Source organism: Octopus sinensis, linkage group LG2 (assembly GCF_006345805.1).
Source record: "Octopus sinensis linkage group LG2, ASM634580v1, whole genome shotgun sequence".
Taxonomy (NCBI): domain Eukaryota; kingdom Metazoa; phylum Mollusca; class Cephalopoda; order Octopoda; family Octopodidae; genus Octopus; species Octopus sinensis.
In genome coordinates, this window is record NC_042998.1 from 82,843,304 (window position 1) to 82,866,243 (window position 22,940).

Genomic DNA, 22,940 nt, shown 5'->3' on the forward strand with positions numbered 1-22,940 from the left:
TGCTGACCTTGTGCGAAAATTTGAAACAATTATTATTATTATTATTACCTCTGCCTTAGCAAAGGCAGAGGTATTGCTTTCAGTCATGTTTGTATGCTTGTTTGTCCATGAATAAAATATCTCGAGAACCACTGGATGGATTCAGATAAAACCTTCAGTGATGTTTGGCCTTGTAACTGGTACTGTCTCATTAGATTTTGGGATCGATCCAGTACTGGACAAGGATTCTGGATAATTTTTCTGACTTTTTTTTACTTTACATGCATATATAAACTTTCACATAGTTCTCTTGTACATGCACACACATACACATATACTCACATATTTTCAGCATTGAACATTACCATCCCTTTTACACACACATATACTCACACTTCAAATGCCATTTATCAGCTTTTTTGCTCCTTCCTTCGTTATTCATCTATCACCCCTTCCTTTCTCATTCATACCATGCTCTCTTTGCCACTTCATTTCATCTTTGTCATTGTCATTACTTTCTCTGACTCCCTCTCAGTCATGGGTAATATTCTTACTACCTCTCCTTCACTGTATTAGTATTCCATCTCTTTCCCCTTCACCTCTCACTAAGTATATATATATTTGTATTATATTTTCATTCAAGACCAGTCAGGTTCATTTTTAGTATTCTCGTTTGTGAGAGCAGTCGAGTTTATTTCAGATATTCTCATTTTTAAAATCATCTCTGGCTGATCATTGAGAGGATGTTGGTGTTGGTGGAGGAATTATTATTATTATTATTATTATTATTATTATTATTATTGAGTGAGAGTGACACTGGGGTAAAATATACAAAACCCAGTATATCCATCATGACTACGTGTCTGATAAGAGTACACTAGGCACATGCATCACAACCATATGTGTGTGACATGGTGATCTCATATCAAGATAAATAGTGCATGACCTTGCTGATGGGACCCAGTTAAAATTTTCTTCTGGTTGAGTAGCCCATCCCACTCAAAAGGTCCCTGAATAAAGATTGTTTAAGGATGTTGAACGAACCACCCATATTTCTAGGGGCGAATTATCCAAACCTTTAAGAATTTCTTTCAACACACAGCTATGATGCTCCCCACTACTTCTGCTTGTGATCAGAGATGCACATATTGTCAGCCACTAAGGGACATGCAGTCCACTGTCTGGTACTGCATCAGGGCAGACCACTATCACAGCTTATCAATGCTTAGTGGTATTTCTGCTGACTTTATGTTCTCAGCTGAAACGCCTTTCATCTTTACAGGGTCATCATCATCATCATCATCATCATCATTTAATGTCTGCTTTCCATGCTGGCATGGGTTAGACTGTTTGACTGAGGGCTGGCAAGCCAGAAGGCTGCACCAGGCTCCAATCTGATCTGGCAAAGTTTCTACAGCTGGATGCCCTTCCTAACACCGACCACTCCAAGAGTGTAGTGGGTACCTTTTACATGCCGGTGGCATGAGGGCCAGTTAGGCGGTACTAGCAATGACCACGCTTGTTTGGTGCTTTTTACGTGCCACTGGCATGGGAGCCAGTCAGGCAGCACTGGCAAAGACCATGCTCGAATGGTGCTTTTTACATGCCACCAGCATGGGTACCGGTCAGCTAGTACTAGCCTCGACTGACACTGGCATCAAAAAAATTCCATTTGATCATTGGGCTCAATGTAATCAACTTACCCCCTCCCCACGAAGTAGCTGGCTTTGTGCCCAAATTTGAAACCAATATTTTTATCATAATTAGTTCCATTAACAACATAATTATTTGGAACATATTTTTTCCTATCATTTTAAGTGTACCATTTTCCTTTCACACCATAATTTCCTTGTTAGCAAGATAGGCTAATCAACTGATATCAAGCATAGTGAGGTGTCTCACTTTAGTTTGGTATCTGTGAAGGGAATAAATTGAATTATAAATTAGCAGTTAAGATTTTAATGTAAATGATATCTGCCATTATAAACACAGTTTGAGACAGAAACTGGCAGGCGATAAATGCATGATTTGATTGCCATCAATGGGTCTCATTTGGTTTTCTGCTTCTCAGTGAAGCTTATAATGTACAATAGCATTTACAGTGAAATCTTGACAGTTAACTGGTAATAAAATATGAGATTAATTTCTTTTGTCTGTCTGTGCTTGGTTAGAGAAGTGATGTTTAGGTGTAAAGCAAAGCAGCTACCTGTTTATGTATATAGCATATATCAAACTGGCATGACTCCACAATTTGAATGGTGCTGATGATCTTATCTTAAGATCCAATACTAGAGAGTCAATTCAGAACATGGGGCCTTATGCCAGTGAGGGAGCTGCAGCACTGTGAAGCTTTTAAGAACAAGGCACCAAAATGGTATGCATTCTTCCCTAATAACCATTGAAATCTACTGGCATCTGGTACATGGAGTATTCAATTGACAGCTCTCACACAAGCAACCTGCTTGCAAGTTTCACTTTAGGAGATGATGGGAAATTGAGATATAAGGAACATGCTTAAAGGGAATTATATCATAAATGAAATGAAATATTTTCAACCAGATATTGAAGCTATATTGCATAATCAGTCCATTAAGTACTTACTTCAGCTCAATAACACTCTTCCCATACAAAATGTAAATATAAACAAGAGCACACAGAGAGCACAAACCTCTGCCAACACAACACCAATCTCCTCTCAACGATTAACAGAAGATGATTTTTAAAATGAGAATATCTGAAATAAAATCGACTGCTCTCACAAATGAGAATACTGAAAATGAACCCGATCGTTCTCAAATGAAAAATAATCCATATACCTTGAGCAGTACCTAATCGATCTTAATGGAAATCATAGATTGTGCAAGCTGGTGTGCAGGCCATGTTTGTAATGCTGTGTGTGTGTCATTTGGGTAATGAAAATGTTTGCATGACTTGAGCATGTTTGCATGTCGATGAGTCTTTGGGAGTCACTATATAAAAGTTTTGGAAACATTAGTTGAAATACAACAGGAACTTTGGAAAAGAAACGTAATTGAACATAAAAATCATAGTTGTAATGAAATGCATACTGTATTGTGGTTTTAAATTCAGTCTTCCGTTAGTAATCCTGTTGTTTTAGATCGATGTGTAGAATTATGTATATATATGTACGTATACTGTAAAGAGTAAAAATGTATGTATAATCACCTAATATAATAATGAGTGTTGCCTTTTATATGTTTGTATATATATATATATATATATATATATATATTTCTTTACTACCCACAAGGGGCTAAACACAGAGGGGACAAACAAGGACAGACAAAGGGATGAAGTCGATTACATCGACCCCAGTGTGTAACTGGTACTTAATTTATCGACCCCGAAAGGATGAAAGGCAAAGTCGACCTCGGCGGAATTTGAACTCGGAACGTAACGACAGACGAAATACGGCTACGCAGGTCGCCCGGCGTGTTAACGTTTCTGCCAGCTCACCGCTATATATATATATAGGCATAGGAGTGGCTGTGTGGTAAGTAGCTTGCTTACGAACCACATGGTTCCGGGTTCAGTCCCACTGTGTGGCACCTTGGGCAAGTGTCTCCTACTATAGCCTCGAGCCGACCAAAGCCTTGTGAGTGGATTTGGTAGACGGGAACTGAAAGAAGATCATTGTATATATGTATATATATATATATATATGTGTGTGTATATGTTTGTGTGTGTGTTTGTCCCCCCAACATCGCTTGACAACCGATGCTGGTGAGTTTACGTCCCCGTAACTTAGCGGTTTGGCAAAAAAGACCAATAGAATAAGTGCTAGGCTTACAAAAAGAAAGTCTTGGGGGTTTAGTCTTGCTCGACTAAAAAGGTGGTGCTCCAGCATGGCCACAGTCAAATGACTGAAACAAGTAAAAGAGTAAGAGTATATATGTATATATATATATGTATATACACACACACACATATATATATATACACACATATATATACACACACATATATATATATATATATTTGTATATATATATATCGTTACCAGTGTCGCCTTACTGGCACTTTTGCTGGTGGCATGTGAAAAAATACTTGAGTGAGGTCATCTTAACTTCTTGGAGATTTTAGGTATATTATACTAATGTGTCCATCTGTTCTAAATTAATTAGATTCTGTATCTTTGTGCAGCTGAGGATTGCTTTGCATTTTAAATTGATGTAATGATCATGCTGCATTACCTAGCACTAGTAAATCCAAAAGGTTTCAACCACAAAAATACATGTTTCCCATGAAAGTCAGTACGATTGTTAGCTCACACGAACAGGGCAAATAAAAAATAACAAAAATACAGAGTTTTGGCTGAGGAGCTATAAGTGAGTTTTTTGTGAGTAAAATTACATTTGATTCATTAATAGCGAAACAATTGTCCCAAAATAATCTGTATTTTTGTTATTTTTTATTTGCCCTGTTCGTGTGAGCTAACAATCGTACTGACTTTCATGGGAAACATGTATTTTTGTGGTTGAAACCTTTTGGATTTACTAGTGCTAGAGTGAGCCACATAGTGACCACTCTCTTATATTTATTTTTGTATAAAATATTATAATATGTTATAAAATATTATAATAATCCAGGTTTCTCGGGGCACTGGGCCACTTGGTGTTGAATAGGTATACTATTAAATTAGTATCTAATTCTCTCACCCTTATTAATTAATTATATATATATATATATATATATATATATATGTATGTATATGTATATGTGTATATATATATATAATATATGTATATATATATATATATGTATATATATATATACACACACACACACACACATGCATACATATACATATACATATATGTAGATGCATATATTCATGCATTTTAAACACGTGGACAGGCATGCAAACATATATACAGAAATAAAACCTAACACACACACACATGGATAGGGTGAAGGGGACAGAGAGAGTTCACTGAATTATTATTATTTCACTGTGCTGTATTTGGAAAATGCAAACCTGGCATGGTGGCAACATCTTGGTATTTTCTCAGCATGCTTGTTTACCAAGTTTTTGTTTCTTAACAGGATGTACAAGTCTTCCTCAAGGCACAAGTCACATACACTAGATAATATATTATTGGGTATACATTTTTTATTATTGACCCTTTTATTTCAAATTCTATTTTTCCTTCTTTTAATCTCCATATTATGTCTGCTAGTGATATTATGTGTCACCAGCTTATCTTTCAGAATGAGGAGACATGGTAACAATAATGGGCCTTTAAATGGTTTTTGCAGGCTCCTATGTATGCATATTTATGCTGTGGCATGGTGATTGTGCATTTGTATGTGATATTTTTTTGCATGCAATGGTTCCTGGGTGGTCATACAGATTTCATGCAGCAGCTGCAATGATTTGCACTATTATTATTTTTGTAGTTATTTGGTGACTTTGTGTTTGTGTGATTTTCCAGTTGATTAACAGTTTCTGAAGTTTAAGTACCTACATATATATGTGTGTGTACATGTGTGTGTGTGTACACTCACGTGTACATATAGACTGATTCTTAAAGGTCAGCTAAGGACAATCGCATGTATAACCAACCATGAAGAACAAATCAACAGTACAGAGAAATCAAATGCCAATCCCTTTAAAACAGCAACCACTTTAACAGTAGCAGAATCACCATCCTCTACATCCACACATTCAAAGCAGTTTCTTAATGGTCCTTGAACAACAGCACACCTTGATAAATTCAGTGACTACTACTAAATTCATGCCACAACAGACACAGAGGATGTTCTGAAAGCTGGGAATCTGAACTTACAGAAAAAATATTTACATATCACCTGAGGTAACACAACTAGATCTATAATGCAGGGAAACAGTTGCATAATCAATTACCTGCGTGCCTGGTGAACTATGTTGCATAGAAACAATTGCAGTGATTAAAAAATAAATGTACTTAAAAAATAAATATTCCTTTTTGTTGACTCCATATGTTTTCAATATCCTGTTTTTGTTATCACTTTTACCTCTCCGCAAAAAATCCCAAATTTCATTTAATTTGCTTTGCGGGAAGGACTGTTTCAACAAAGTTGTGTCTCGCCCTTACCTTCGAAACACAGAGTAAACGAAGCAGGGGTGGCTGAAGAAGGGAAATTTTCCTTGTGTTGTATGTTTTGTACTCTGTTTTTTCATTGTTTAAAAAAATGTTCGTTTCCATGGTTTTGTTTTTATGTTTTCGTTTCTCATTGTGTTTGACGTCTTTTTGGTTTCCTGTACCCATATATGCATGTATATATACATATAGATGTAGGTACGTACATATATATATATATATATATACACGTATATATACTTATATATCTATATATATATATATAGATATAGATATAGATATATATATATATATATACATATATATATATACATATATATATATATACATATGTGTATATATATATACATGTATATATATATATATATAGATAATATATTTCTGTTTTATTTCTGTAATTATTTCTGTAATTATTTCTGTAATTATTTCTGTAATTATTCTGTAATTATTTCTGTAATTTATTTCTGTAATTATTTCTGTTTTATTTCAAATTCACTCCCTTGCAGTGAATTACCGTCCGATCTCACTCACCTCTCATATCATCAAGGTATTTGAGAGGGTGGTGAGATCTCGAATAACCCAATTTCTGGAAAGCAACAGATGGCTGATCTCCAACCAACATGGGTTCCGTAATGGAAGGGACTGCCTAACGCAGCTCCTGCATCACTTTGAGGACATTTTGAGAGCTTTGGGAGAGGGCTCCAACACCGATGTCATCTACCTTGATTTCAGTAAGGCCTTCGACAGGGTCGATCACAAGATCCTATTGAAAAAACTATCCAACATTGGTGTCTCTGGAAAGTTACTGAAATGGATCAAGTGTTTCCTGACAGACAGATCTCAATATGTTGTAGTTGAAGGGGTAAAATCAAGCCCAGCCAAAGTCAGTAGTGGCGTTCCGCAAGGCACTGTGCTGGGCCCACTTCTTTTCATCATTTACATTAATGACATTAATGACATCATCAAGCACAGCAACATAAAAATCTTTGCAGATGACTCCAAGCTACAGAAGGTCATAAATGAGGCGAGTGACCGGACATGCCTTCAGTCAGATCTACTGGCTGTTATCCAATGGGCAGAAAAAAACAATATGCTGCTGAACGAGGATAAATTTGAGCTAATCCACTTTGGAAAAGAGGATGCCCTGAAACTCCCATACTCCCTTCCTTCAGGTGAAACTCTCGCGGCGTCCAACAACATCAGAGACTTGGGAGTAATTGTGGACAACAACATAAGCTGGGCCACTCATATAAACACCAAAGTTGACATGGCCCGCAGAATGTGTTCCTGGATTCTCAGAACTTTCCAGTCGAGAGATATCCACACCATTATCCTTCTCTTCTCCACTTTTGCCCGACCCCACCTTGAATACTGTTGTCCACTGTGGTCTCCCCACACAATACAAGGTATCATAAAAGTTGAAGCATCTCAAAGGGCAATCACAAAAAAGATAGATGGCATGACAGGCCTCGACTATTGGGGTCGACTACAAAAGCTAAAACTCTATTCTCTCCAACGTCGTCGTGAGCGCTACATCATCTGCATGATGTGGAAAATATTCCATCAGCATTGCCCAAATGATGTTGGCATCACCTTTAAGGTACATCCAAGGCTTGGGCCCCGTGCCATCCGCCCAAAACAAAAATCGCACTCTCATCTCATAACAACAATACGGCACAATTATTTCACCTCAATTGGCCCCGCTCTCTTTAACATTACACCAAAACACATTAAAACAGAAACTGACCCTATAGGGTTCAAGAAGTCTTGGACAGATTCCTTCAAGAAATCCCGGATAAACCCCCTACACCCGGATATGTCTCTGTAAACAATAACTCTCTACTTGAGTGGGCCATAGTGCCCAAATTCTGACTTGAAAGACTTCACCAGGTGGTGCTATTAAGTTAGACATGGCCTGGGCCAATAATGGCCGAAACCTAAAATATCAAAGTAAAGTATATACATACATATACATATATATATACATATATGTGTATATATATATATATATATATACACATATATGTGTATATATATGTATAGATATATATACATATAAGTGTATATATATGTGTGTATATATATATGTGTACATATATATATATACATATATGTGTATATATATATGTGTATATATATATATATATATATATGTATATATATGTATGTATGTATGTATGTATGTATGTATGTATGTATGTATGTATGTATGTATATATTGATTCAACACTGCAAACTGCAGCAATCAGCGTGAGAAATAAACTCATACAGACGGTAGGTGCTATAGAGAGTAAAGATTTTATTGATTGATGAAAGTTTGTCAGCAGCGGCTGATGACATTCTTGTGTCATGTGATTTCATGGTGAATTGCAAATCCTCAGTAGCAGGCATCTAAGCATCGAATGCCAGATCAAAATCTGTCAAATAGATATATTGGCATTGACTAAACAGTCAGAAATATCCCAAAAGACTGGCAGGCTGTGTATAAATTTACTAGTAGCAATAGAAGCAGCTTTTTTCAAATGAATATTAATTAGCACATCTAATTTAAATTTGGTGTGTTATTTTGATTAGCACAGACTGTGGTAATCATCCTGTGAAATCATCTCAATAGAGATGTTATGTGCTATAAAAAGCAAAGATTCTATCAATTGACAAAATTTCATCAGCACCAGCAGATGACACTGCCATATGGAAACAGGGACATCAAAATGATGATGATGATGATGATGACAACGACAACAACGAGGATGAGGAGAGGGATATTGACAGGGAGGAGAGGATGGTGGTGAAGGAAGAAATGGAGATGGGGAAAGGGAGGACTTGAGGGAGGAGGTGAGTGGAGGGTGGTTGTGGTGTTGGCAGTGCCAGTGATGATGATGAAGATGATGACATTGACAGTGATGATAGTTGTGGGAGGGAGGCTGTGGGAGTGGCAGTGGTGTTGGTGTTGATGGTATCAGAGCAGTGACATTGTGGTAAGAAATGACTGTACAAATGGTGGTGGTGGTGGTAAAGCTAATGCTGCTGCTGATGCTGGTACTGGTGATGCCAATAATGATGATGATGATGATGATGACGACGACGACCACGATGCTGATGATGAAAATGACAACAACGACTACAATGATACTGAAGATGATGATGACTACCTTTGCAAGTGAAGTTGCTTCAAAAAAAAATTCAAATTTAGTGAGAATTCACTTCATCAGAAACCTATATACCGTTCCACAAAAAAAGCACTAAGTAAGATGTTATTACAAATAGTCAAGATTAAGTATTGAAAGATAGTATTGTGGCAAAGTTCGAACATTGCTTGGTAAAATAAATATATTTTTTGAATATTAAAATACTTGGGTTATAAATAATGCAGCAAGTAGGAAAATGATATGGCAACTGAAGAGAAATATATTATTTAAACATTTCATGCATAATATACATACTTACACATATATGTGTGCGTATACATACTGCATACATACATACTAAATATATATATATATAATATATGTGCATGCTTATGTATGAATGTAATATATATATATATATTACATACATATATACATGCACATATAATTATATACACTACAAAAATATACATATGTATGCTACATACATGTATGTATATATATATATATATATAGATAGATAGATAGATAGATAGATAGATAGATAAATAGATAGGTAGGTAGGTAGGTAGGTAGATACATAGATAGACAGATAAATAGATAGATAGATAGATAGATAGATAGATAGATATACAGAGATAGAGAGATACATATACTCTTTTACTCTTTTACTTGTTTCAGTCATTTGACTGCGGCCATGCTGGAGCACCGCCTTTAGTCGAACAAATCGACCTCGGGACTTATTCTTTGTAAGCCCAGTACTTATTCTATAGGTCTCTTTTTGCCGAACCGCTAGGTGACAGGGACGTAAACACACCAGCATCGGTTGTCAAGCAATGCTAGGGGGACAAACACAGACACACAAACACACACATACATATATATATACGACAGGCTTCTTTCAGTTTCCGTCTACCAAATCCACTCACAAGGCATTGGTCGGCCCGGGGCTATAGCAGAAGACACTTGCCCAAGGTGCCACGCAGTGGGACTGAACCCGGAACCATGAGGTTGGTTAGCAAGCTACTTACCACACAGCCACTCCTGCGCCTATATATGAATATATATATAAAAACACACACACATACATATTACATACATTCATACATGCAAACATACAAGCAGACAAAAGAATGATCACTTTTATTTATGGATATGGTGATGGAATGATTGTGTATCAATGTTTTTTTTTGTCTGTATTTTTTCTTTTTCCCAGCTTTGGTTTTAATATAACCAGAACACTGATTTCTTTTCATAGTCTCAACACAACCAACAAGAGAATAAGATTTAAAAGCTTAAAAAACAAAGGAGGAGGAGGAGGAGGTGAACAGTAGTAAGAATTCCTTTTTCAATCAATGTGAAAGTCACGTGAAAACATTACACAAAAGCTAAACTTTTAATATAAGTTGCAGACAATATTAAGTAAAAAGAAAAATGAGGACAAGATAAAGTATGTGAGTGTGTGTGTATATATATATATGTGTGTGTGTGTGTGTGTGTGTGTGTATGAATGTATGTATGTATGCACGTATGTATGTAATACATATATCTCTCTTCCTCTTTATATATATATATCGACATATATATATATATATATATATATATAATATATATATATATATATATGTATTATATATATATATATATATACATACTTATATATACACACATAGATACATACACACACACATATATATTTGCATATGCATATATATATGTGTGTGTGTATTTGGTGTATACTGTTCCCAGTGTCATGAAAAGGGAAGAAGAATAAAAATTGATATCATTTCTCAGAACTAACTGAAATATAGGTGAATGCATGTGTACATATGTATATATGTATGTATATATGTATGTATGTATGTAATGTATGTATGTATGTATGTATGCATGTATGGAGTGTGTTATAGTAGAACGTGTTATTGGTAGGTGAATGATATTTGAGATGAATTCCATCCATGTGCCAGAGAGCAAAATAACATAACAGACTTTATACTTTCTTTGTTATTTCAATAATAATAATAAAAGTGCTGATGTTGGCTGAGTTAACCATACTGGTACTGGACGAGAAACAACAGAATAGAAAACTATTGGAATACCCATTTCCTCAGATGGAAAAAAACATAGGCACAGGAGTGGCTGTGTGGTAAGTAGCTTGCTTATCTACCACATGGTTCTGGGTTCAGTCCCACTGCATAGCACCTTGGGCAAATGTATTCTACTATAGCCTCGGGCTGACCAAAGCCTTGTGAGTGGATTTGGTAGACGGAAACTGAAAGAAGCCTGTCATATATATATATGTGTGTGTGTGTGTGTGTGTGTGTGTGTGTGTGTGTGTGTGTGTGTGTGTGTGTGTGTGTGTGTGTGTGTGTGTGTGTTTGTCCCCCCACCACTATCGCTTGACAACCAATGCTGGTGTGTTTACGTCCCTGTAACTTAGCAGTTCAGCAAAAGTGACTAAAGGCGGTGCTACAGCATGGCTGCAGTCAGATGAGTGAAGCAAATAAAAGAGTTAAAGAGATATTATCCTTCCCCTCCTCCTCCTCATCATCATTATCATCCTTGTTCTTTAACGTCCATTTTGTATGTTGGCATGGGTTAGATGGTTTGACAGGAGCTGGCCAGCCTGGGCTACATTACTACTTTGGCATGGTTTTTATGGCTGGATGCCTTCTTAACACCCCAAGAATGTGTTCCCATGCTGGGAATTGAACCCAGGCCACCTGGGTGAAAACCAGAAATCCTAACCACTACATACATTCACATACACAAGAAAAGGCATACACAATGGGCTTATGTATTCCTTTATTTGTACCTTTCTTGTATATCACTCTGAATGAAAGACCAGTTTAACTGGGAATGCATTCATAGATTACAAAACAGAAGGATGATAGACCATACAGGTAGGAAGGCTCCAAAAAGGGTCTTCGGGAGTAGTGTCCCTACCTTCTTGAGACAGTCTTCCATCACATTTCTTAAAAATCATGGTAGAGGCCATAATCTTGGGACCACTGATGTCTAGAAACTGAGGTCAGGGGTAAGCAAGGGTATGCTCCCTGTAGAAAATCCAGCTCTGAAAAAGCCTCATGACAGTAAAGAAGAATGTGCACCAGCCAGCTTAAAGGTTTGGGGTGGGCTGCACCTGCCTACCTCAGTTGCTATGGCATTGAGGTGAATTCAGCCACCCCTGTTAACAGGGACAAAACCCGGATTTAAAACACTGGATGATGATGATGATGATAAATGGTGAAGGACTATAATCTTGGAACCTGCTATAGACTTACACAGAATTCTTTACCAATCTAAAACAATTCTGGGAGCATGATGTATTTGTATTAACCGAGAACTTATGAAAGTTGACAATCCTTCATTAATAACTCTTTATTCTTATATGTGTGCGTGTATGAATGTATGTATGTATAGATGTATACATACATATATATATATATTATATATATATATATATATATATATATATATATATATATATATATAGTACCTTCAATCCTTTAATTCGATCTTCACCATTCGCGGTGCCTGCAAACCCAAAATCGCCATTATTAGCCCAACCATACTTCCTTTCTTCTCCAACTCAGAGTTCCGGTCAATCTATTTATATTGCACCTTCTCCCCCCACTCCTATCATTTCTTCTCCGACTCACAGCGATGTCTATTAGCAAGCTAAGATTCTCCCTTTGTCTACCGTTTAAATGTTTTGAACTTATATGCACCAACCTGCTTTGCTTTCCTTTTTCTTTCTCTATGCTACCCTAAAAACATCGCCATTCCCGCCCATTTCTCTAAAGTACCTTCAATCCTTTAATTCGATCTTCACCATCACCATTCGCGGTGCGCCCACCCTTTCCCACCCCCACCACCAATACCGGTGAACACTGTTCTCACTGTTCACACCATCTACACCGGATATGCCCTCCCTCACCACCATTATGTGTGTCTCTCCCTCCTACCCCTCCTCCTCACATGCTTTCACTGTGTATTACCCCCCCCACCGAGACAAGCAGCTAGCGCCGCAGCTCATCAACCGCCCCCCCCACCTATCCTACGTTTCCTCCTGTTTTTGAATCTGTCACTGCCTCAACCGGGTATCTCCTTCCAGTCCCCTGCCCCACTCGTGAAGTCCTACGTTTTATTTCCTACGAACCTGCATCAACCCTAGCTGTCATCGTTCCTCACCCCAACCCTCCCCACTGGTGCTTCCCTATATTACCTGCACCCCCAAAAGGCACCATCCGAACGTGACCGATGCCAGCGCCGCCTTGGCTGGCTTCCATGCCGCTGGCACGTAAAAAGCACCCTCTACACTCGCGGAGTGGTTGGCGTTAGGAAGGGCATCCAGCCGTAGAAACTCTGCCAGATCAGACTGGAGCCTGGAGCAGCCCCTGGCTTCCCAGACTCCGGTCAAACCGTCCAACCCGTGCTAGCACGGAAAACGGACGTTAACGATGATGATGATGATGATGATGATGATGATATATATATATATATATATATATATATATATATATATATATATATATATTGCGAATAACTGTCAGAGACCAGAGCTCAATAGAGAACTCAACAATATATTATATACAAAGAGTCTAGATATATTTTATTAATGAAACTATTGCTTGGAATATTACAGCTGTTTCAATACATCATTGCATCTTGTCAAAGTTCACAATAAATATGTATGGTGAACTATCACTTCTTATACATGGATAAGAGCCAAAACAATCAGTTTCATGACGATATCATACAGAGGAAAATAAGCAACAAGATAAATAATAAAAATTAGAGAAAATTAATGCACTATTAAGACTCTGTTTCATATTTTGCATTTGTATGTAGGATATCTGCCAACAGAGATTACTAATAAATGTTCTATGTACTATTATTGGCCATGCTGGAGCACAGCTCTAAAATAAGGTTTTTGTTGGAAATGGGAATTAAGTCATCTCCATCATTATGACAGCACCACTCAGCTGAAGTGCCTTCCTTGCAAGTTACTTGGTGGCCTCACTAATGCTGGTGCCATGTAAAATGCAGTCCTCTGGCTCATCAGCTCCTCTCCAACCACCAAATCCATGCTAGCATGGGAAACACTGGAAAGCTGCATCAGGATCCAGTCTGATTTGTCACAGTTTTCTACAACTGGATGCCCTTCCTAATGCCAACCACTCCGAGAGTAACATCGGTATCTGCCACAACTGTGATTTTGTTTGGCTTGATAGGACTTCTTCTCAAGCATGACCTAATGCCAAAGGTCTTGATCATTGCCTCTGTGAGGACCAACACTTGAAAGGAGCTCAGCCACTTTGCCTCCATGTGGCCCAATGCTCAAAAAGAACTCAACCACCTTGCCTGCATGAGGCTCATTCAAAAGGAACTCAGTCATCTAGCCTCTGTGAGGCCCAACACTTGAAAGCAACTCAGCTACTTTGCCTTCATGAGGCCCACAAGTTCAGCCACTTTGGCTCCATGAGGTTCAATGCTCAAAAGGAACTCAGCCACCTTGCCTCCATGAAGCCTGCTTGAAAGGAACTCAGCCACCTCACCTCCATGAGGCCCAATACTTGAAAGGAACTCAGCCACTTCGCCTCCAACAGGCCCAATGCTCAAAAGTTGAATGGTTGCATTTGGCTTGACGGGTCGACGATGATGATGATGATAGTATTGATGAATATTTGAAATAATAGAAGTAGGAAATGACATGTCTGCTGGTATAACCTTTCTCGTAGTTTAGAAGCCACCATTCCAGCCTAAAATACATGTCTCCATTCTGAAGAAAATTTTTCCCCCACATAGTATAGATATTGGTCCATATTTAGCAAAAAACACTGTCTTATTCTATTGCACCTGATCTATCCCAAAGGATAATTCCTCACTTAAATTAGATCTCACTTAAATTAATTATAAATTATAATGAGACCACTAATTTTAATTATATTAGTTCTCCTTTTAGAATCAAAGTAACAATAACAACAACAACAACAGGCAAGATAAAGCTGCACAATATATTCACTAGGTAATTTGCAAAACCTGGACTTGCCCCATGATAAAAACTGGTGGGAACACAAACCACCCCTAGTGCTTCAAAATGATCACATCTCACTCTTCTGGAACTTCACCATTCAAAATAACATAAAGATAGATGCAAATAGACCAGACATCATATTGAAAGACTTCAGACAAAAAGTATGCCTCCTGATTAATATGACTGTCCCAAGCGATAGAAACATATCTGTCAAGATCTACCAAAAACTGAGCAAGTTTGAAGATCTTGAAATAGAAATTAACAAAATGTGGAGCCTGAAGACTAAAACAATAGCTCTTGTCATAGGTGCCTTAGGAATGATAGTAAAACGGGCTGATTGCTACCTAGCAAAGATACCAAGAAACCCCTAAATGGCAGAAATTCAAAAGATAGTGCTCATGGGAACTTCCCATATCCTATGTAAAATACTGTCTATGTAATCTCAAATTTTAAAACAAACACATAATTTTCTTATGGTTTCTTAAACGTTCTCTAGAACAACACTATGTACAAAACTAAATATATGGCACCATAGGCATAACACCAACATGAACTTCTAACTTGTTGTCCCTTGAGGTCTCTTGGTGAGACTTGGAGCCAACTTGTACAAATGCAAAGCAAAAGTTAAACATAAAATAATAAGAATAAGAAGAACAATAATAATAATAAAAATAATAATAATAATAATAACAACAACAACAACAACAGCAACAATATTAATAATAATAAATCTACTGAAACTGCAAACCTGCTAAACATGTCTCCTTCCAACCTACAAAGCCATAATTGCAATAATATCACAGAGAATGGGCAGATAACTAGAAGAGCGGAAGGGTACTGCAAAGACTCATATGACTGTAAAAACCAGTTATTGATCCCCAAAGCCATAACTGAAAACTGCAAAGGAAAAAAGGAAGTGTTTAAGCACACTGGGATTGATTACCAAAAGACTTTTGACAGTATTCTCCACACATGGATCATTAAACAGTTTGTGAATAAATTGCAAACAATTTCTGCAGCTACAGACAAAAAAGTGAGTTATTAGAACGAAAGCCATACCCATTAGAAGAAGAATACTCAAAGGAGACACTCTTTCCACTTCTATTCTGACTGGACTGACACTTTTAACCCGTTAAGTTCTGCTGTCCTATAAACAGGACACTAAATGAGAACATTAAATAAGCTATATCACATTGTCTCAGTGTCCTCTTTATAGGACACTGAGTATTTCCATTTCTACTTGAACTAAAGGAGTTTTAATTATTATTTTTTTTCATTTTAACCTATTTTCAATCATCTGTAAAGATTTAATACTAATATTCAGAAATTTAAGTACTCTAGGAGTTAATGGGTTAACGACCATGCTAAACAGAACTAGATGTGGATATAACTGCTATGAAAAAACAATCAACCCTCTCTTGTGTACAGATGATCTCAAGCTGTGTGCGGCAAATGATAAACAACTGGAACGATTACTACAGACAGTGTATAGGTTTACTGGAGAAAGAAATTCAGCTTAAAAAATGTGACAAAGCAACCTTGAAAAGAGGAAATCTAATTAAGAATAATAATATCACACTAGGTAAAGAAAAGGAAATAAGAGATTTAGACCAAACCCAGACATACAAATACTTAGGAATCAATGAACTAGATACTGTGCAACATAAGCAAATGAAAGAGAAGATAAGGAAAGAAAACTAAAGGCAAGTTAGATTAATACTTAAAACAGAGCTTAATACAAAAAACAAGATAATAGGTATCAGTAGCTGTCCCAGTTATAAGCTACAGTTACAATATTCTTAATTGGACATTGAATGAAAAAACCAAACTAGACAGGAAAACAAGTAAAATAATGATGGAGTTTAGAATACATCACCCAAAATCTCACATAGAAAGGTTATATATATATATAATGAATTAAAAGTGGTAGTGGCCTTATACAACTAGAAAAGTACTATAAAATATCCACCATAGGACTGTGAAATCATAGTTGTGGCTGATGCCAGTGCCACCTGACTTGAGCATGGCCAATACCAGTGCTACCTGATTGGCACCTGTGCTGGTGGCACATAAAAAGGTGGATACTGTGCTCTACTATGTACTTAACAGAATATACCATAACTATATATACACACACACACACACACACACACACACACATATATATATATATATATATATATATATATAAGTCAATGCTAATGCTGCCCAGTGACACCTGAGGTCAATGCCAGTGCCACCTGTGTTTGATGCCAGTGCCGCCTGGGTTGATGCCAGTGCTACCTGATGGTTGATGCTTGTGCCACTTGATGGTCATTGCCAGTACTGTCTGACAGGCTCCCATGCCTGTGGCATGTAAAAAGCACCCACTACACTCTCGGAGTGGTTGGCATTAGGAAGGGCATCCAGATGTAGAAACCTTGCCAAATCAGATTGGAGCCTGATGCAGCCTCCTGGCTTGCCAGTCCTCAGTCAAACCATCCAACCAATGCCAGCATGGAAAGTAGACTTTAAACAACAATGATGATGATGATGATGAGAACCAAGGAAACTGATACAAATAGCCATAAAGCATGAGCAAAACAAAAAATACTGTTTGCAGTCTTCAAGAAAGCCAAATAATTGAAGAGGTCATAATATTTGACAAATATGAAAACAAAGCAGAATCAACAAAATCTATGAAGCAGCTAAAGTCTAAGCTAAAACTGAAACTACAAAATACCCAGATAAAATGATGACAAGAAAAGCTTTTGCAAGACAAATACTGGTATAAGCTACACAGGAAAGAAAATAGACAAAGTAAAATTTCAACATTGGTTGAGAAGCTCAAGTCTCAAAGCAGAGCTTGCAGGGTTTTTAATTGCTGCTCAAGAACAAACTCCCAGCTAGAAGCCAGCAAAGCCACATAATGAAGAAAAATGCAATATGTAACTAGAGAATATGTGGCGATGGGAAGAAACAATAAATCATATTGTCCCTGGCTGCCCATTCCTGGATAAGAAGGAAAATATTCACAGATATGACAGAGTTGAGACATATATAAATTGGAAGCTGCACCAACACTGTGGAATAACAACAGAAAAAAATGATACAAGCATATCCCAGAAACAGTATCAGAAAATGACAAAGCAACCATACTCTAGGATATGCAGGAGTACGAATAGAGAAATCAAGGCTAACAGACCAGATCTTGCTGTCAGAGATGACCAAAAACAGAATGCTTTCTAATCAGCATATCAGTCCCAAATGATGACAAAGTATCTCTAAAAGAAACAGAGAACCTCTTGAACTACAAAACTCTGGAAACAGAGATAACCCTAATGTGGAGCCTACAAACAGAAACAATCCCTAAAATAAAGGGTGCATTAGGTATGATTAAAAAAAGCAGTCAAAAGCATATTCAAAACACCAGGGCTTACAAAAATACATAACATACAGAAAATAGCACTATGAGGCACTGAACATATCTTGCATAAAGCACTTTCAATACAATAAAAATAATAACATTGAAACAAACCACAGTACATACCCCCAAGGCACAGAGAGCTGTGCTCAGTAGTGCAGTGAAATCATGTGATAAACAACAAGATAATTGAATAATAATAATAATAATAATAATAATAATAATAAGACCTGGAAATAGATAACATACAGAAAATGGCACTACTAGGCACTGCACACATCCTACGTAAAACACTTTCAATACAGTAACCATAAGAGTATCACAGCAAACCACAGCACATACCCAAGACACACAGAGCTGTGCTCAGTAGTACAGTTAAAGCACGTTATAAAGATAAGACTACTGACTAATAATTATAATAATAATAGTAAGAAGAAGAAGAATTCTTTCTACTATTGGCACAAGGCCTGGAATTTGAGGGAACAAGGCCATTTGATTAGATCGACTCCAGTATGCAACTGGTACTTAATTTATCGCTCCCTGAAAGGATGAAAGGTAAAGCCAACCTCGGTGGAATTTGAACTCAGAACGTAGAAACAGGCGAAATACTGCTAAGCATTTTGCCCAGCATGCTAACAATTCTGTGAGCTTGTTGCCTTGATAATAATAATGATGATGATGATGATGATTTTGACACAAGGCCTGCAATTTCAAGGGATTATATCAATTCAAGGGATTATATCAATTGATTATATCAATCCCAGTGTTCAGCTGGTAATTATTTTATCAACCCCAGAAGGATGAAAGGCAAAGATGACCTCAATAGCATTTCAACTCAGAATGAAAGGACAGCCAAAATGCCCCTAAGCATTTTGCCTGGCATGCAAATGATTCTGTCAGCTCACTGCCTTAATAATAATAATAATAATAATAATAATAATAATAATAATAATAATAATAATAATAATCCTTTCTACTAAGGACAAAAAGCCTGAATTTTTGGAGGTCGAGACCAATCAATTTCATCAACCCCAGTGTTTTACTGGTACTTAATTCATCTACCCTGAAAGAATGAAAGGCAAGGTTGACTTTGGTGGAATTTGAACTCAGAATGTAGCAGCAGACAAAATACTGCTTAAGCATTTCGCTTGGCTTGCAGACAATTCTGCCAGCTTACCACCTTAATAATAATAATAATAATAATAATAATAATAATAATAATAATAATAATAATAATAATGATGATAATAATAATAATTTCATGCCAGTGTCACTTTGATGACATGCACTGCTCTCTCATTCAATAATAATAATAATACTAATAATAGTAATAGCAATAATAATAATACGAAGAAGAAGAAGAAGAAGAAGAAGAGAAGAAGAAGAAGAAGAAGAAGAAGAAGAAGAATACAGATGGAATAAGAGTGAAGCAATCAACAACGGATGGAATAAAATTTAAGAAATAAGATTGAAGATATCAACACATGGGTGGTTTCACTCCTTAGATATGGAGCAGCACTAATCACATGAACAGTAGATGGACTAAACAGAATTGACAGAAACACAAGGAAGTTGCTAACTAGATATGGGTCACTCCACCCAAAAAGTGACACAGACAGACGTATGTACCAAGAAAAAGAGGGGAAGAGAACTTGTTGGATGTGAACACACCATTAGAGCAGAAGAAAACAACATAGCAAGGTATGAAAAAAATGCCACAGAACCACTATTATTAGAAGTAGGAAGGTCAGGCTTGTGTAGGATGAAAGATTGCAAAGATAAAGCAGTGTACAAGCAATTGAAAACGAATGAAACAGAAAATAGATGGGTAAAGAAAAGAATGCATGGACAATTTCATTGGGATGTTGAAGATAAGACAGAGAAAAAAGATGGCTGTGGATGACTAAAAGTGATTGAAAACCGGAAACAGAGGCTGTAATCTGTGTTGCCCAAGAGCAAACACTAAGAACAAACTACATAGAATACAGAATAGACAACACATCAGAAACTGATAAGTGCAGAATCTGTAGACAAAACGGTGAAACTGTATGGCATATTACCAGCCAATGTATGCCACTAGTCCAGAAGGAATATGAAATGCCATGACAATATAGCCAGGCTTGTCTGTTGGATACTTTGCAACAAGTATGGACTTGACAGAGCAAAAAGTTGGTACGACCACAAACCTGAAAGCAACATCAAAAATAAAAATGCAGAGATCCTATGGGATTTTATGATTCAGTGCGACCATGACATAGAGAATAGGAAGCCAGACATAGTCTTAATTGAGAAAGAAAACAAACTTTGCTGGATAATAGATATAGCATACCCAGCAGACAACAAGGTATGCGATAAGGAAGAAAGAAAAGTCAAGAGATATGACAGGTTAGCTTGGAAAGTTAAGCTGTTATGGTCGATGAAAAAGGTAGCAATAGTACCAATAATTGTTGGAGCCCTGGGAACAGTGAGCAAAAATCTCAAGAAGCAGATGGAACAAATAGGGGCTGTAATAAGGGTGAAGCACTTGCAGAAAACAGCAATGCTTGGAACTGCTCAAATACTCCAGAAGGTGCTCAAAAAATAAGCAGTGTTATTTTAGTTCACTGGTAGTGAACAGCTGACACCAAAGTACATCTCCAGTATTAGAAGCTGTGCAAAGGCAATAATAATAATAATAATAATAATAATAATAATAATAAAATAATAATAATAATAATAATAATTATTATAATAATCTGCTTGTCATTGTGTGCATTCCCATGTTACACTACAAAGGGAATCAACAAGCACCACTTCAAAAGAAATCAGAAAGCGAGAACACTTACCCTTAACTATTCTCTATCTGTGTTGATTTGTAAACTAGTCTTATTGGCTCTAGCCTTTTCAAGCTCAATTTTTACAATTGACTTGGTACAATCGTCTATCATATCATTTATTAATCGAATGTGTAGTGTGTGTCACTTTGTTAACTAATTAATTATGCATAGCAAATATGAGTGTATGTTATTATCATTTAGCTCTTGGTAATGGAGAAAAAAGAAAACAGTTTCTAGCCTAGACCCAAAGGCTCCTTCATTGGAATTTCAACAACATCAACAGTGTGTTCTTGCATGATTGTATGTATGTGAGCAAGTATGGAATCAGTGCACGTGCAGATCTTTATGATTTGTTTTATGCATGTAAACTCATATATATGTGCATGTCAAGACATGTGCTTCTATACTCATCTGTTTAATTTTTGGAAAGTTTGACATATTTTGACAGTTCCATTGATGATTCGTATCGGTAGTCTTCTTATTAGTTTTCTTCTTTATGGCTTTGAGAGCTCCGATTTCTCAAGATTTGTGCTGAAGCAGTTTATTCCATATCCTAGTGTAGTTGTGGCCACTGCCAGTATTACATAACTGGCACCCGTGCCCGTGGCACATTAAAAGCACTCACTACACTCTCGGAGTGGTTTGTGCTAGGGAGGGCATCCAGCCGTAGAAATCATGCCAAAATCAGATTGGAACCTGGTGCAGCTCCCCAGCTTACCAGTTTTCAGACAAACTGTCCAATCCATGCCAGCATGGAAAACAGACGTTAAATGATGATGATGATTATGATGATGTGTCACATTAATTACAGGTATAAATATGAACTTGTAATCAGGGTAGAGTAGCTGTAAAGTTCTCAATAGTTCTGCATATTTCTTTTTTTTTGCTTCTTTTTCCCAGATTTTTAAATTTATGTTGACATCTGTTGGCCAACAGATTTCCACCTCTGTATATAGCTTCTCTTCTCTGTCACAAATCATTCTCTGATCTATTATGTGTGCATTTTATTGAGTTTTTCACAGAGACATTCCACCATTACTCTTTCATTTTATGAGTGGCTATGGTCTCTGCCACACTGTAGGTTCTTATATCTTATATCTTTGGCCTCAGGATTATCTTGTATGTATGTATGTATGTATGTATGTATGTATGTATGTATGTATGTATGTATGTATGTATGTATGTATGTATGTATATGTATGTATGTATGTATGTATGTATGTGTATGTATGTATGTATGTATGTATGTATGTATGTATGTATGTATGTATGTATGTATGTATGTATGTATGTATGTATGTATGTATGTATGTATGTATGTATGTATTTATGTATGTATGTATATATGTATGTATGTAATTATGTACGTATGTATTTATGTATATATTATGTATGTATTTATGTCCATATTATGCGTATATTTATGTATGTATGTATATATGTATGCATGTATTTATGTATGTATGTACA

General features: G+C 36.7%; 1 protein-coding gene across 3 annotated transcripts in view; it reads right to left on the reverse strand.

Annotated features, from left to right (window-relative positions):
- Positions 1-22,940, reverse strand: part of LOC115225054 — a 440,194-nt gene that overhangs the window by 155,928 nt on the left and 261,326 nt on the right. The window lies entirely within an intron of this gene.